The sequence below is a fragment of the Portunus trituberculatus genome, chromosome 25 (genome assembly GCF_017591435.1).
Source record: "Portunus trituberculatus isolate SZX2019 chromosome 25, ASM1759143v1, whole genome shotgun sequence".
Taxonomy (NCBI): domain Eukaryota; kingdom Metazoa; phylum Arthropoda; class Malacostraca; order Decapoda; family Portunidae; genus Portunus; species Portunus trituberculatus.
Window position 1 is genome coordinate 8,434,132 of NC_059279.1, and position 17,021 is coordinate 8,451,152.

Consider the following 17,021-nt stretch of genomic DNA (forward strand, 5'->3'; position numbering starts at 1 on the left):
TTTTATATGTAGAGAGAACAGTGAGGTGCTGAGGAAGACGACGAAGGTACATGAAGGCGAAGATGATCAGAGGAAATCAATGTGCACTATGCAATTATGAATAATATATATGGCTTGAAAAATCCACTAACAATGTTTTTTGAGCCACATCTACTAGGCTATCAGACATGTCTTTATCCGTACAATATCTTGTCTATCGCTATGAAATATCAACATTCAATCACTAATGTGTATCATATTTAATTTTCGACTGCAAAACTAATGGATCATGAAAAGAAAAAAGTTTTATTTTAATTATTCATGATTTATTGAGTAGCAGACTATCGCGATCAGAGCTGGCTAGGCGAGTGGATGACGTCACAGAAACAGCGTTTCAGAAGACTTACCAGTAGGGCTGTGAGTTCAAGACTCGTGCGTCTACCTGTCTCGTTATTGTGCCATGGTTATAATAACCTTTCATTTCCAAACTCTGGTATGCGTCTATCTGTCTCGTTATTGTACCATGGTTATAATAACCTTTCATTTCCAAACTCTGGTATGAACATGGGAACAATTTTTTTTTTTTTTCGCATTATCATTAACAGACTCTCTTCTTCACTTCCCAGTAAAAAGCTGAAGATCAAGTCGCACAAGAGAGGAAAGAGATTCCTTGATGTTATTTTTTCTAAAGTTTATGCCGTACTGTGACTGTCCTGGGCGGTGTGTGTGTGTGTGTGTGTGTGTGTGTGTGTGTGTGTGTGTGTGTGTGTGTGTGTGTGTGTGTGTGTGTGTGTGTGTGTGTCAGTGTTCGCCTTACTTTTCTTTTCCTTATTGTCATATCTGTTTTATCTAGTAAGAAAAAAAATAATGCTAATTATACGTGTTTCATTTCCCCGCCAGATGCCTCATTAGACACCTCGTTTTTCGTTTCATCCTTTAGATTTTCCCTTGAACATTCAGGAGATGACCACTTACGCAGCAACCACGTCAAAAAGACACCATTCATTAAGATACAGTACAGGATATCCCCTTTCAGATTTCATAAGTACTTGACATAAAGCACACTAAGATTTAGGAGACTCACAGACGCCGGAGAATTATGGCGGAAGAAGAGTAAGTTTTGCGAGGCGGCAGGATCAGCACCCTTAGCCACTCCCTAGAGGCCGACGGGGGAGAAAGCGAGGCGGGGAAGGGAAACAGAGGAGAGGGAGAGACGAGCGTGATCTGTGACTTAGGCCGCCTCTGATTTATGTGGTGATAATGATTTTTACGAGTCTGGCATTTGGTATTTTTAAAGTGGCTTAATCCTCGCTAATTGGGGGATTATGAACCCTTGTGCAGGTAGATTAGAAAGGGATTTACTCGTGTCTTAGGGGGAAGGGGTGTATATGGTAGAGTTTTTATGTTTTTTTGTTACGTTTTCTTTTGAAGAAGGATTAAAAAGAGAATTCTTATACGAGAGAGAAAAAAAAGTTCTTCATGTGCCCTTGAATGTGATTTTTTTTTCCTGCTTTTTACCTTTCCAGAATTAAGTTTTTCGGTATTTCGTTATCGGTGACGTGAAAAGAGGGTGGTAATTGTAATGTTTAGAGACGCCAATGCGGTGGTGCGCAGGAAGGGTTTGGAAAATGTATTTGTACTTTTTTTTTGCTTTCCTAAACGAGCTATATCCGGTTAGTACTGATAGTCTCTCTCTCTCTCTCTCTCTCTCTCTCTCTCTCTCTCTCTCTCTCTCTCTCTCTCTCTCTCTCTCTCTCTCTCTCTCTCTCTCTCTCTCTCTCTCTCTCTCTCTCTCTCTCTCTCTCTCTCTCTCTCTCTCTCTCTCTCTCTCTCTCTCTCTCTCTCTCTCTGAAAAAGCCATCTTTTAATCAATTCACAAAGGAAAACCTTGGAAAATCACACTAGCTTTATGTAAGACTGAGTTCAAATTGTCGTTATTCCCTCGAAGTATTGCCTGACAGAGGGCAAGGATAGGCGAGGCGAGGGGAGAGGAGGGAAGGGGATATGCGGGAGCGTGGGCTGAATCGGATGGTACAGGTCACAGTCAAGAGCGTAGCGTTGAGGGGAAGGTGTAGGCAGAGATTAGAAAGCATGCGAGCTAAGCAGGTCGGTTGTTGCCTGAGGGGGAGCCACTTTCAAGGTCACCAGCTGTCTGCGGTTTACTAAGCTCTGTTACAAGTGCAATTAGTGTCGATTTCGTGTGTATTTTTCCGAAAAGAGATTTATATATTCAAGAGAACATAGTAATAATGTTTTACGTGTTCTCTGCAGGCGATGTAACGAAACACGGCATGATGACAGTTTGAGTGGAATATTTACTCGCTTATCCTTTTACGCATAAACCAAAATTCTGAATGTCATAAACATTTCTTTTATAAATGTATTTTATCTTTACTGACAAGCTAACGAGAATTACTGGAATAGAGAAAAGAAGGAAGAGAGAAGGGGAGTAGAGAAAGTAGGGAGAGAAAGGAATAAATGAACGACACAACAACGATAAAAAGAGCACGGATATAAATTTAGTATATATAGTTTGAAATTGTTTTGGCTTTTTCTCAAGTAATCAGATTTCGGTTTTGCATGACTACGAAGAGGTCCCTCTTTTGTTCTTGTTTCTTGTAGTTTTGATCCTTAACTCTGTTCCCGGACCCCAACAGCCTTTGTATTACAGCAATCGAGCACTTGAGTCGCCACTAAAAGGAGTGTGGTTTGCCAACTTCCCAGCTTTGAAAGGAGGATGTAAAATTAATCAATATATCCCATTTTCCTCTCTTCTCTCTTTTTTGTCATTATGAAGGTTATCTGGGAGTCAGCTGCAAGTGGCTGGATCATGGTCGTTGCGCGGACATCGCCTTGCTCCTTGTTCCGCCATGACAGTCATTTGTGTATTTTCCACGAAGCTCAGCTGATTCCTGTGTATCGCAACGCATTATTGTAACCACTTGCCAGTCCGACTTGCACGGCGGCGGGAGAAAAACCAGTTAGTCGTCTTCCCGTCGTGCCGCGCCAGCTCCGGGACGTCTGAACGGTTGCCTGTTGGTTTTAAGGGATTTCTATTTAGTCATTTTTTTGCTCCTTACCTTCAGCGTGTGGGAATATTCATTGACCCCTTCCAGTGTGTTGATCCCAGACGCACCCACAGCTCCTGGCTGATGTGGCTTATAACTTTTAGTTCCGAAGCGCTGATGTGACTAGATACCTTGCCAGTCGAGCGGTTAAGTGTAGAAGTGATAGAGGCGGTGGTGGTGAACGATTATAGTTGACAGAAGCGTTAGGATTCACTGAGTTATTTGAGTTAATAGGTATAGCAGTTACGTGAGCTTTAGAAGTGACGGGAGAGAGCGAAATAATATGAAGGGTGGATCCTGAAGTGATCGGGTTGATACCAGTGGTTGAAGTCTTTCCCTTCTTTGATAACATATAATCCTAAACCATCAATAGAATGATAAAAACACTCGCAAACCTCGCATCCTCTCATTAGGATAACGTATTTTCAAAGCCCACAGTGATGGTTTGTCAGCTTGTTGACATTTTATCCTCCTCTAATGGTAACTGATCTTAGCATCACTAGAATCATGAAAACACTGGAAAATTCTGACGACTCCTAGTAGAACTTGTCAAAAGAAATCAGAGGGTAGGAAAGTGGAAGTTATTTTCCCTCATCTGTGACACAAAATCCTATACGCTCTGTTAAATCACAAAAAATAAGCAAGTAAATTTCGTATTCCCTCATATAAGGACTAGTTTCAATGGCCACAGAGATTATTCGTTGGTTGTTATTGATGTTTTCCCCACTCTTTAACCCCTTCAATACCACCACGCATTTCCACATTAATTTTGCTTACTATTCGGTGAATTTTTATAGCTTCATGACCTCCATATACCCTTCCTAATGTCAAAAAAATGGTCTAATCGTACACAAATCTCAAGGTAAAAATGTGTCCCAGTATTGAAGGAGTTAATGATATACGATCTTACCATCACTAGAATCCTGAAAGTAATCGAAAACATTAAGAATCCCTACTAGAACCTGACATAAGCTGTAGAGGTTAGATGCCAAAGTGCGTAGGGATAACGAACGAAGTGAAAGGGTAGCTTAGTTCACCAGGACGAAGCAAACAGCGAGGCGTGCGCAGTCCATTGTGAGGCGGCAGATTTACAACGCGTGATCCCGGCTTAAGATGTTTGTCACCAGCAACAGTGTTCATGTAATCCAATATTCAGATTCACTTTATGGCAGGATTTCTGGAGTGACTCGTCTTGGGTACAACTGGGCTTGTTATCAGTGCAGTGCGTGAAAGTCGATCTGCTAAACTCCTCTGGTCTCCCAAGGTCGATCTGGTAAATATAACTTGATTCTTGCCTTTTACGGATCTCTGACTCTCTTAATGATCAACTTCGCCTCATAAACTGAAGGAAAACCAACTAAATTAGTGACATAGACTGAAAGTAATGAGGAAAACAGTCACGGGAGAGGCGGCAATGACTGAGTTGCTTGGGAAAATGTTTTGAAATTGAGAGAAGTGAAGCCAAATTGGGTACAACCTTTGACAATAAATATAAAGATACGTCTAATAAATAACTTGATATACCCAATACATTACCACCAGATTTTGAAGAGGGGAAAAAAAAAGTGATAATCCTATTTGATCTCTAAGGTGGCAGTTTGTTGTAGGTGACAGGCGAATGGGCGGCGAGGGGCGAGGCAGAGATGGGCGTGGGAGGGCGTCTGGCCGTGGTGCTGCTCAGGGTAGCTTCGTGAGGGTGTGTCCGGGTGGCTGTGGTAGAGGATACTGGTTACTGGTAGCTAATGGAACACGCACACGCACACACACACAAACTCACACACACACCCACCCACCCGCCCACACACACACACACACACACACACACACACACACACACACACACACACACACACACACACACACACACACACACACACACACACACACACACACACACACACCTCATTACCGCTACCATTACCCACCTGTGCACCAGCAGCGCCTCTGTCATCGCCTCCATTAGGAACGTTCAGTGGGCAGTGAGGCGTGTCCCGGAAACAGCACGGGAGGTAGGAGATGGGTAATGGGGGCGGAGGAGGGGCTCGAGGGAAGGGCTGCTCTTAAGTCTGTTTATATATATGTTTTTGGACGTTGATATACGTACGTACGCTTCGCCAAGGCCAAGGGAAGAAGAAAATATCCTGTATACTGTTTGCCGGGCATGAGCGGCCATCCATGTGTTGTTTTTAAGGTTAATGATCAGATCCAGAGTAATTGGTGGATTTGGGCAGCTTTGGTGTACAGGTCTGGGAGTGGGTAGTGTGTGTGTGTGTGTGTGTGTGTGTGTGTGTGTGTGTGTGTGTGTGTGTGTGTGTGTCGTGGTTTGGTCCTACTGGTTTTTTGAAATGTGTCTGTTTTGTGTACTTTGCTTGGATCTATAAGTGTTTTTGTTTGTCTCAGTTTACTTATCTAGCTATCTGTCTACTAGGTAATGTATATATGCATGTAATGTATGTGTGCATGCATGTATAAAAGTATGTATGTGTGTATGTATATCTATATCTATTTATTTATCTATTTTTATATCTAGCCGTCTTTCTTTTTATTTGTCTATCTATATACTTATTTATGTCTTTCTGTCTATTTTGTTTATTTATTTTCCTATCTAACTATCTATCTATTTATCTATATCCATCTATCTATCTATCTATATATCTATCTTTCTATCTATTTACCTACGTGTGCCTTTCAAAACTGCTTCTCTCACGCACCAACTCTAAGCTTGCCTCACCGTTCCGCTCACTGCCTCCTCAACACCACGAGAGTCACACAACACGAGACACACAAAGTGATCCGCACCACCTCACCCACATGACACTCCGCAGGAACCCACGCATTACAGAACCACATTAGCTCGCTCCAACACACCTTCACACACACTCACATATTCACACAACCATTCAAAGTAATTAGGGAGCGAATGCAGGGAAGAGAAGACAAGACGTAACATCAGCAGACCGAAACTGAGGATCATGAGCTTAAAGATACTCTAGAATTCACACGACACACACACACACACACACACACACACACCTGCAAAATCCCAGCGGGTGTGTGTGGCAGGGTTGGGAGTCTTTTTCCTGTAACGGATAGTGCAATTGGAGGAACAGTGCAATTAATTGTTGATGAGCCGAAATACGTCACTGGAGTAATGTTTAGTATCAGGGGTGTGACGAATGGCCGATGAGGAGGCCCCTCCCTTCATCAGGCTAAAACAAGTGCTAATAGCGAGCTTCTGGGTGTAATTGAAGCCGCACCCTGCCTCGGCTTCCTCCCCCGTGATAAATGCGGGCCTGGGTGAAGAAATAAGAGTGGTTCTGGCACACATAGACCTTAATGATCCCGCTATGTCTTGATAATTAAGGACCTAAGGGATCTTGTGGTACTTATTTTTATTTTCTTTCGGTATGACGGTTGCACGAGAGGCGTGGGGCTCAAACTCCCTGGAACTTGTTAAGGTACTATTGACTGGTGAACTTACTCGTGTTTTGATTCTCCATTCATTCAGATTTCGCTGTCTATTGTAAGTGTGTGTGTGTGTGTGTGTGTGTGTGTGTGTGTGTGTGTGTGTGTGTGTGTGTGTGTGTGTGTGTGTGTGTGTTTTCTCTAAGTTAGGTGGAGTATTTCGTAATTAAACATCCCCATTACTCAAGGAAGGTGGAGACGGTGTAGTCAGGAGGGACAGCTCTTTTTCGGTTTCTTTTTTCTCCCCTCTTCCGGCCAGACTGCCCAGGAGCGTCGGCCGACCACCTTTCCGCTGATCAGTTCGTTGGTCTGTCGGCTGACTGACTGACTGGCTGGCTGGCTGGCTGGCTGGCTGGCTGGCTGGCTGGCTGACTGGCTGGCTGGCTGGCTGCTGGGGCTAGCCGTTTGACCGCGACTTTCTTGCCGTCCCCAAAAACTTTATACGTGACCCATTAAAGATTAGATTTATTAGGAACTGAGCCCTGAGAGCCCCGCCCACTGAGCAATTACTCGGTGCCCAAAGGTTGGTGTGAGAGGCCAACCAGGAGGGAAATGAGACCACTCGTGCTGGCGATGCGGGCGGCTTAGTAACATAAGTCCTGTGAGGTTTGAGATGCTTACTGAACGCAGGCCCTTAATATCTTTTCTAAGCACGGAGACAGGCGAGAGTGTATGCCAGGAGGCCACGTGGGGTATATCAACAACGCTTAGAGATACTATACACTACGCAGTTCCGTGCTCTCTCCTTACGCGTTTGACGTCAAGTGCAATTAAATTTCTTTCCTCTCTTTGAAATAAACGTCTATAGGAAATATATAGCTCAGGATAAGGACTGATGACTTACAGAGGCACAGGCAGCGCAGCGTATCCGTGCATTCCTCGTGAGAGTCACCAGGTGTGTTCGTGCTTTCCATCACGCATTATAAGAAAGGAGCTAAAAACCCGCCAAATTATCTTCTTTAACGGCCAGATGAGCGCTGACACTGCGGTGTAGATAACAACGGCTCGGCAGAGACAGAGAAGTGGCAAAGATGGAGAGGAAAAAATATATATACATGGGAAGCGGCGAAACTGGTGTAATTAACCGTGAGTGTTTTCCTGAGATAAAATATTGCATTACTGGAGGCGTTTGTGTGGAGCGAGAGAGAGAGAGAGAGAGAGAGAGAGAGAGAGAGAGAGAGAGAGAGAGAGGGAGGGGGGATAGGGTAGAGAAGGGATGAAGTAGGACGGGAGGGAGTGTGAAGGGGAGGAGGACGAGGCCAGACAATGACAAATGACGTGCAGCTCGACACCAGTGATTTTGATCAAATAAATCCTCCTGTGCGAAGTTTCCCGGCATCGAAAGGGTTAAAAAAGGACGGAAAAAAATGTTGAGAAAAAAAACTAGAGGTGACAAAAAAACAAAAAAACAATGTGACGTGTCCACAATCGCGGTGGTGAAGAGTAACTCCTGATCACGGCGGGTTATAGTTTTAAACCTTCTAGTATAACTTAATAACCTGTCCAGCACGTCTCATATTTAACAGGAAATCGTGTTCGTCTTGTCCTTGAAGGTAATGATATCTGTTTCTTCTAAGGGTGAGCTGGGGTCCTGAGGGAGGCTTGGGGCTGGGGGAGACTGGGACTGCAGGCTAGAGAATAGGTGTGCAGGGCCTGGGGGATCGCTGGGGGCGGAGGGTGAGGCCACGATGGGGTTATTATCAATGATTCTCAGGTACCGAGTTACACCTGACCCCGTCGGTTGAAAGGATAATGATGCGTGTGTTTGACTGAGCCTAAGTTTATTTTGGGTTTGGACGGATGGGTTACGTACACATCGCCTCACCTCTGTAAGACACACCCCTTTCTCTCGCCTGATGTCTTGTCTCTGCTACGTGATGTACAGGAGATATTTAGTTTTTTGTACATCCAGCTATCTCTTACTTTCCCTTCACTCTTTATCAGCCACACATCTGTACACGCGTTTCTCTCTCTCTCTCTCTCTCTCTCTCTCTCTCTCTCTCTCTCTCTCTCTCTCTCTCTCTCTCTCTCTCTCTCTCTCTCTCTCTCTCTCTCTCTCTCTCTCTCTCTCTCTCTCTCTCTCTCTCTCTCTCTCTCTCTCTCTCTCTAGCCTCACCACACTGTCACCACCACACATCTGCACCTTCTACAACCATTGACTCACCTCCAAGCACTCTTCTCTCATCCACACACTCGCCACATCTCTTCTGCGCTCCATTACCTCCCTCACAGCCTCCCATGTTAGCCTAGAGTGCATATAAATCACGGTAATTATCGGTGTCATTACCTGTGCTGTGATCCTCTTTAGAAAGCAGCCATTCTTTATGTGGAGCGTTATTACGTTTGATTCACAGCCCTTCATTTTTATTTACGTGCACCTCATAATTAAATCATCATAACGGACTAAGAGGAGAGTCAACCACCGCGGGATTCACTTGCCGAGGTTAAGGACGGCGTAAATTCACCTGTTGGTCTATAAGGAGTGATACGTCTAGGTTCACTCAAGCCGCCGTGGCCCTCAGAAGACTCCGCTGGTGCAACGCTAATGGCCAGCATGCATATGTACCCAACACCTGAACTCTCATCGTAATCAGTAGGTATATTAGGGGGCCGCTCTGACTGGGAGTGACACACAGGTACACTGCCGTCACTGCGTGCACACAGGACTGGCAGGCAATGTATTGGTTCATAAATAATGCATGACAGCGTGCCTAATGATCTGGCTGCGTGCTGGAGGACTCAGAGCATCACACGACGCGAGGGGGAATGCTGATAACACACCGTGGACTTAATTCTCTCCTGCAGCAGAGGTGGTGTGAGTTTGCAGGAATATTATGAGACGAGAGGTGAAGAAATTTAAGGAAAAGAGGATGGGTGGATAATGTGTTCGTCTCTGTTTGCAAGAGTGTGAGGAGACAGTCAGTGAACAAACATGAGGAAAGGAGAGGAGGAAGCGAATATTGATCTCTGTTCACAGAACAAAAAATACGGAAGGTGCAGACTTATATGAGCAAAAAAGAGAGGAGGAAAAGAAAATTCATCACCATCTGCAGAAGAAAATGAGAAAGCAAATGATGATAAAAGGAAATGAGTGTGAAAAGAACACTTGAGGAGGAGGAGGAGGAGGAGGAGGAAGAGGAAGAAGAAGAAGAAGAAGAACTGCAGAAAATAAGTAATGAGACAAACAGTGAGAAAACATAAGAAAAAAGAGAATGAGAGGAAGGAAAATATAACTAACAAACATTTTCCAACTGCTTAAACGAAAAAGAAGTCAGATTAGACTATGAGAAACCACGAAACCATGATGAAACGAAGACGGGGCAGACGCAGGATATTAAAAGGCATAAGTGATATAACCTGATGAACATGAGGAGTGACGAGCTGGGGAGGAAGCGTGGTGGGGGATGCGTGGGAACTGTATCATTAAGCGCATAGATATAAATGACCACACAAGCACAGCGCGGGACCTTGAGACCTTGAGAGTGGCTGCAGGTTGTACAAAGGAGAGCACTACATTTTCCTCTTGGCCGCATAACATTAAGGTATAAATCAGGGAGAACATAAAGACACCTTGCCTTCTCGTGAGGTAGGCAGAGTCGTCGGGCGAAAAAAAAATCAGCAGCTTAATGACAGGATACTTTTGTGTTATTATTCGATGATAAATTCTCGTATTTATCTCGACGAGTGGAGATTCTTCACGCCACTTTCTTTATGACCGGAAAATCTCTCTTAGCTGCTCCCTCCTACTGTGCATACCCGGCTGCTGTTCTCTTACCGTCCGGCTGTTCTTTTACCGTTTATTTTGTTCAGGCTTCACGGTAACTGCCTTCTGCGTCTCTGTCTTGAGCCTAAAGTTAACTAGTCTAAATTTAATACCAGTAACCCAAGTACTTATCGTACAACTTTCTTTTTTGGCAATGGAAGAAACGCACATTTATTGCCTTAGTTCCTTGTGAGTGTGGCAGCCAAGTGGTGAAGGAGGGGAGGGTGGGGAGGAGGGCGCTGCATGCGATGGGGTTTTGGAGTGATGGATGTGAAATATTAGGTGGGCTGGCGGACGCTCGTGTGTGCCTGTGAACAGACGCACGACTACCCGTGGTCCTACACGCACGCAACTACGTGGAATTCATTCTCTCTCTCTCTCTCTCTCTCTCTCTCTCTCTCTCTCTCTCTCTCTCTCTCTCTCTCTCTCTCTCTCTCTCGTGAGAGAGAGAGAGAGAGAGAGAGAGAGAGAGAGAGAGAGAGAGAGAGAGAGAGAGAAGCAGACCTATAACTTTGCACTACCTAACGAAAAAATAGAATGAAATAGAAAAGTCTTTCAAGCAGCCAGACAAACCGAATACTCTTGTAAAGGCGAGAGCTAGAGGCGAAAGTGACCAGGCTGCAGATGCCGGAGTGGAATAAATGAGGTGGAGAGAGGGCGGTGGGGACTGACTGTATTAATTGGTCAACTCACCGCCTCTGCTCCCGCCGCGACTTTCCTACTGCGATTTGTTATTCATACACGGAGCGCCTTATCATCGGGAAGCCGGGGAGCGCTGCGGGGCCGCCCTTCAGATTAAGCAAGTGGTCGTTGTCAACACACACACACACACACACACACACACACACACACACACACACACACACACACACACACACACACACACACACACGGAGATCTCGTCGTGAACGGAATGGACGCCTCTCTGATTACCGTGTTTAGTTAATTTGTTCCTTGTCCATGCTGGAAAAAGAGTAAAATAATACGGGCAGAATTAGGTTCAGCTTGAGGAATGGGTTATGATTCTTAGCTGACGTTCATTAAGTGCATGGCTTTGAGACATATTGCAGTTTACCTTGACAGTTACTAAGAGAAATTGACAGGTGGTTACACTGCCTTTTTTTCTCTTTTTTTCGTCAGTAATTATCTTTGCTACGTTGTTCGCTCGCAAACTTCATTGTAAAGTAAAGACACACCACCTACTTTACCAATGAGAAGCCTTGTGAAAAAAAAAGTTACTGATCATTAGGTTGAACGTTAGGCATGAAATAGTCACTCCGAGCTTTTTTTCCTTTTCTGTTTCCCATGCTACGAAGGCAGGGATGCTGGACACTCGAGTGGGGAGGGAACTATCTTGGCAGGAAAAGTATCTACGGATCATTTAGTTTGTAAAATACGCCTCTTGTAAATCTTAAATGCATTACCAATTTTTGATGCACCGTAGGAAACAACCTTTGCAAATGTTATAAATACAATCAAGACTTTATTTAATCGTAATATCAGTTTCTTTTGATTGAATTTTTTTGAGAATTTGTTTAACATTTCTATAAGTATTTGTGATTTATCTAGCAAGCTGTATTCTAAAATGGCAAATGTCACGATAAGCACCCTGTAAGTATTAATATCAAACTTAGAGATTTTTGAAGGCTTCCTCTATTGTATTTTTTTTTTTTTATTTATACCATGTGGGCTTTTCACGGGAATTTATGGACTAAAGGGGATACTGTTTTAGGGTACCTCCTATCTCAAAGACCATCCGCTAGGAAACCGTTGCCCCGATTGAGGAAGCCCAGCCTACACTCGGACCCTGGACAGGATTCGAACCCGTGCGCTTGGAGACCCCTAGGACCCTGAAGCGCGCATGGTTCCACTGTACCATGGCATTTGTAGTTTTCTGAAGACTGTCATTGCTGTTCGCGTGCCTTCCAACTGAAAAGATAACACTGGTGTTTGTAGGCAGCAGGAAAGGCTCAATAACATGTCTTTTATCGATAACCCAAACATTTATTCCTCCGAAAATCTTGAGGCGATCCAATCATTATCATTACTGAATCAGTGTTTTAACCGCGGCATTACAAGGCTGATCCTCACACTCCTTAAGGAATCATGGTAAAGATAATACCACTTCCTTAGAATACCTGACAGATTCACTTGAACTTCCTTTGGTAATTGTGGTAATATGATAACTTCTATGTGTTTTTAACCCCTTCAGTACTAGGACGCGTTTTCATATTCATTGTGGTTACTATTTGACGATTATATACAGCTTTAGAAACTTATGTGGGAATTAGAATAGTGAAAACTCTGGCCATTAGTTTTCTGACCTTCATAGACCTATCCTGATATAAATTAAATCGTCTAATCACACCAAAAATTCATGATAAAAATGCGTTCCAGTACTGAAGCGGTTAATTTCCATCAATTAATCTTGTGGTGACGAGGTGGAAGTAGTATTGGTTCTGTTAGCTGTGCTCGATCGAGTTCGGCTTGGGAATCGCGTCTTAAGCGATGCTGAAACTATTTCATTTTAATTTGTAGCATCTCAACCGCGACGCTAAAACACTGCTGATTTACTGTTAGGCCAAAGTTGTGATCAGAAGTTTATTGATTTGCATTATTCTCTATTGTCCGTAAGCTTTCCTTCAGTCTTGAATCTTGTGTGTTAAGAACCAACTTAAAAACACTTAGATATTGAGGTTTACAGCAAATCAAAGGACGAGAGTGAGTGAAAAGCTAAAGAGATTGGAAGTGTGTGTGGTGCATCACTGTATATTGATTATTAGTAAGTAATAAATGAAGGCTACAAAGACTTCCTCCTTACAAATCCAAAGCGTTAATAGATTCACAACAAAAGGGCTTCAGGAGATCAGTGAAAGTGAGTGTAGTGTATTACTGAACTATTAACCATAACTCAACCACCACTAAGTAAAACATGGAAGATAAAAAAGCCTCGGTAAAGTGAAGGCGCGTGTCTCTTCCTACTGGCCTTCCCTTTTCCCGCTGCTCGCCTCGCCAGGGTATGAGCTTCCCTGATCGCCACGTGTTATCCGAGCCTCGCTATTTCACTCCAATCGCCGGAAATCTATCCAGTTCAAATATAATCCCCCGAGGGTCTTCCTGGAGGCGCTGCAGGACCAGGTGGTGATAAAGACGTGTCGTTACGCTGCAGGTCGTCAGTTGGTGCAGGTTTTGTTTCCCCAGTGCTGGATGAGACTCATGCTCCGTCTGTCCGGCTGGTTAGGTTGCTGTCTGATATATTCTTGATTTGGTTCATCTAGATTTCTTACTTTGAAAATGACTAACCGGTTCACTTCGGGAGTCAAGTTGAAAGTTCTGATACACTTGCTAGAAATATATGAATGAGTAAAAAAACGGAAGAAATCTAATAAACTGTTCATGAGTCTCGATGGTTAAATTGCTTGTAATTCTTGGCCTTTTTCATGTTGCTGTGTTGTGAAAATTAATGATTTTTTTTTCGATGCTAAAGAAAGAGTGATACAAAAGGAAAATATGGATAAAGGGGAAGAGATAATAATGTGTCATGGAAAATGTTATTATGTACATTGTTATCATAATGTACGTATATTTTTATTAAGGAGCAAATTAGAAAAGAAAAGATTGAATAAAGAAAGACTGCTGGGAAGACAAAATGAAGAGGAAAGCTAAAGAAAAGAGTTAGAAAGGAGAACATCGATTAGGAAGAAGAGAGTAATAGGTTATGTATGATGTCATAAAGTCGTCCTACTCTACATATCCGTGCAGGGGAAAATTGTATACAAAAATTTTGTTACTGTTATTTTTTTCTCCTTCGCAGGTGTGTATACTCCCAACGGCGAGGCTGCAAGTGGCATGTGACGAGGTGATGTATTGTACCATTAGGCTCTGTTACATTTTTCTTTTGCGTTATTTCAGTCTCTATAATACTATTTCTACTACTACTACTACTACTACTACTACTACTACTACTACTACTACTACTACTACTACTACTACTACTACTACTACTACTACTACTACTACTACTACTGCTACTACTACTACTACTACTACTACTACTACTACTACTACTACTACTACTTAGCAGCTTCCGTATATTAAAAACACCAGCACAAGCTCACCACCACACACCGCACACACTTAACCACTTGAATCGCAATACCAAAACCGCCAAATGCCTTCCCGCAGTTTCCTCCCGTCACTTTCTGAAATCTTGGTCCCTCCTTCGGGAAGAAATTGTGATAATAACCACCGGAGAAGAATGGAAAATTATCACTCGCGTGTTATGTTCCTACTTCCCTCAAACTTTTTTTTTTTTCTTTAATATGAAGTCAATCAAGTGCAATCTTTCCAACCACGATAATGCGAGACGTGGTCATGATTACACTGAAGGGGAAATGACGCAGATTCTCCGACTTACCAAGAAAAAAAGAGAGGAATAAAAGGAAAAAAAAAATATTAGTGTAGGTACTTGACAACACACACACACACACACACACACACACACACACACACACACACACACACACACACACACACACACACACACACACACACACACACACACACACACACACACACACACACACACACACACACAGAGAGAGAGAGAGAGAGAGAGAGAGAGAGAGAGAGAGAGAGAGAGAGAGAGAGAGCCAGCCAGCCAGCCAGCACCTACACAAAACTCTCAGCATCAAGAATTAACATGTTCGTTGCGCTAACTGATCGAGTGTGACTGCAATCGCTAGATACGTAATGATGAGGGTGCACACACAAAAGGGGACAAGGAGAGGGAGGCGGTGTGTTGGCGCGGGTAGGAGCCAGTTAGCCAAGCAGCAGGTTGGCGATGAATGAGAAGACGAGGAGTACGGTAGGTCGTTGTGGTGATGCTGGTGGTGATAGTGGTGATAGTAGTTAGGGTATGGATGGTGCTGGTGAAAGGGAGGTAGGAGGCTAGAGAGAGAGAGAGAGAGAGAGAGAGAGAGAGAGAGAGAGAGAGAGAGAGAGAGAGAGAGAGAGAGAGAGAGAGAGAGAGAGAGAGAGAGAATGAATCTAACAACACACGTAAACGGGCGCGCGCACACACACACACACACACACACACACACACACACACACACACACACACACACACACACACACACACACACACACACACACACACACACACACACACACACACAGAGAGGGAAAGGGTGGAGGAGAATCAGATTAAATTAGTATTCACTGGTAACGGATCAGATACGTCGCACTTCTATGTAAATCTTGACACAACTTGACCCTAATAGACACTGATTACCTCTCTGGCTTGCAATCACCGCCTCCTAATCTTCCCAGTGGCAGACCCTTTCATAATTAAGTCATAAATACCTCATACGGTACGCGCCACCTTATCTCCGCTGGTCTGTGTGTGTTGGATGATCCTTATTTCTTCATTAGCCTTCATTAAGTCGTTGAAAAGACGCTGTATTCTCAAGTGATATCCTCAGTAGAGAGAGAGAGAGGGAGAGGGAGAGGGAGAGGGAGAGAGATGGGTAAATGTTTGCTTTGTATAGAAGTGGTAATGCAGGAATAAATAGTTAAAGAGGAATGAATGAATGGATAAGTAAAAAATATATGTACTTATGAGATGAAACGAAGGGGTGAGAACAGAGGGAAAAAAATGTAGCGATAAAGAAAAAAAATAAAGACTTCGATATAAGTACAGAAATAAATGAAAAATAAGAAGCAAATTGGCTCACGTAGAGAGAGAGAGAGAGAGAGAGAGAGAGAGAGAGAGAGTAAAAAATGCCTATAAAGGACAAAGAAAAGGATAAAAGACGAGGCGGGAGAGGAGGAGGTGGAGGAGCAGCAGGAGAAGGGATGCAGTGAAGAGGAAAGAGCAGATAAGAAAATGAGAGAGTAATATGCAAGGGACAGTAAATATAGGAGAGAGAAGGAAAGAAAGAAAGAGAAATCAAGGAAAAAAAAAGAAAATGGAGAGAGAGAGAGAGAGAGAGAGAGAGAGAGAGAGAGAGAGAGAGAGAGAGAGAGAGAGAGAGAGAGAGCAGTGGGGAAGGGGCGACAAACAGCGATGCGGTGGTGAAGATAACATAACCCAAGTAACCGTGGCGTCATTTTGAGTTTTGTCCCAAGCTGTGCCTCAGAAATTATGGCGAGTTTAAGATCCGAGGAGCCTCTTGCAGGGCCGCTTTGGGTGCCCATGTCCTGCCTGAGCCCCGATGGTATCCCCTGGTTTACGAGTCACTGCCTTGCCACTACACAGCTGATCTGAGGGTGCGATAAGCCAACGATGATGAAAATGGTGGTGATTCGCATAACGACACTGAGATCAGGGTGTCGTCCGCGTGTTCCCCGGCGAGACTGGACGAGCAAATGCAGCGAAAGAAGATGCAAATGTGGACTGAGATGTGTGCGAGTTGAAGGGCAGAGAGAGAGAGAGAGAGAGAGAGAGAGAGTGAGAGACCCTTGGAAATAGCTGGAGATGAGGGTGTCTGTTCTTTGAGGAGTGTGCGCTTAGTATGAATGATTATGACTTGTATATATTTCTCTCTCTCTCTCTCTCTCTCTCTCTCTCTCTCTCTCTCTCTCTCTCTCTCTCTCTCTCTCTCTCTCTCTCTCTCTCTCTCTCTCTCTCTAACAATCTACCCCTCTAACAATCTACCTCTCTAACACTCTACCTCTCTCAGACCTGTAGACGCGGAAATCCTTGTGAAATGAGGAAAAAATTGGTCGTGATCAATTGGTTG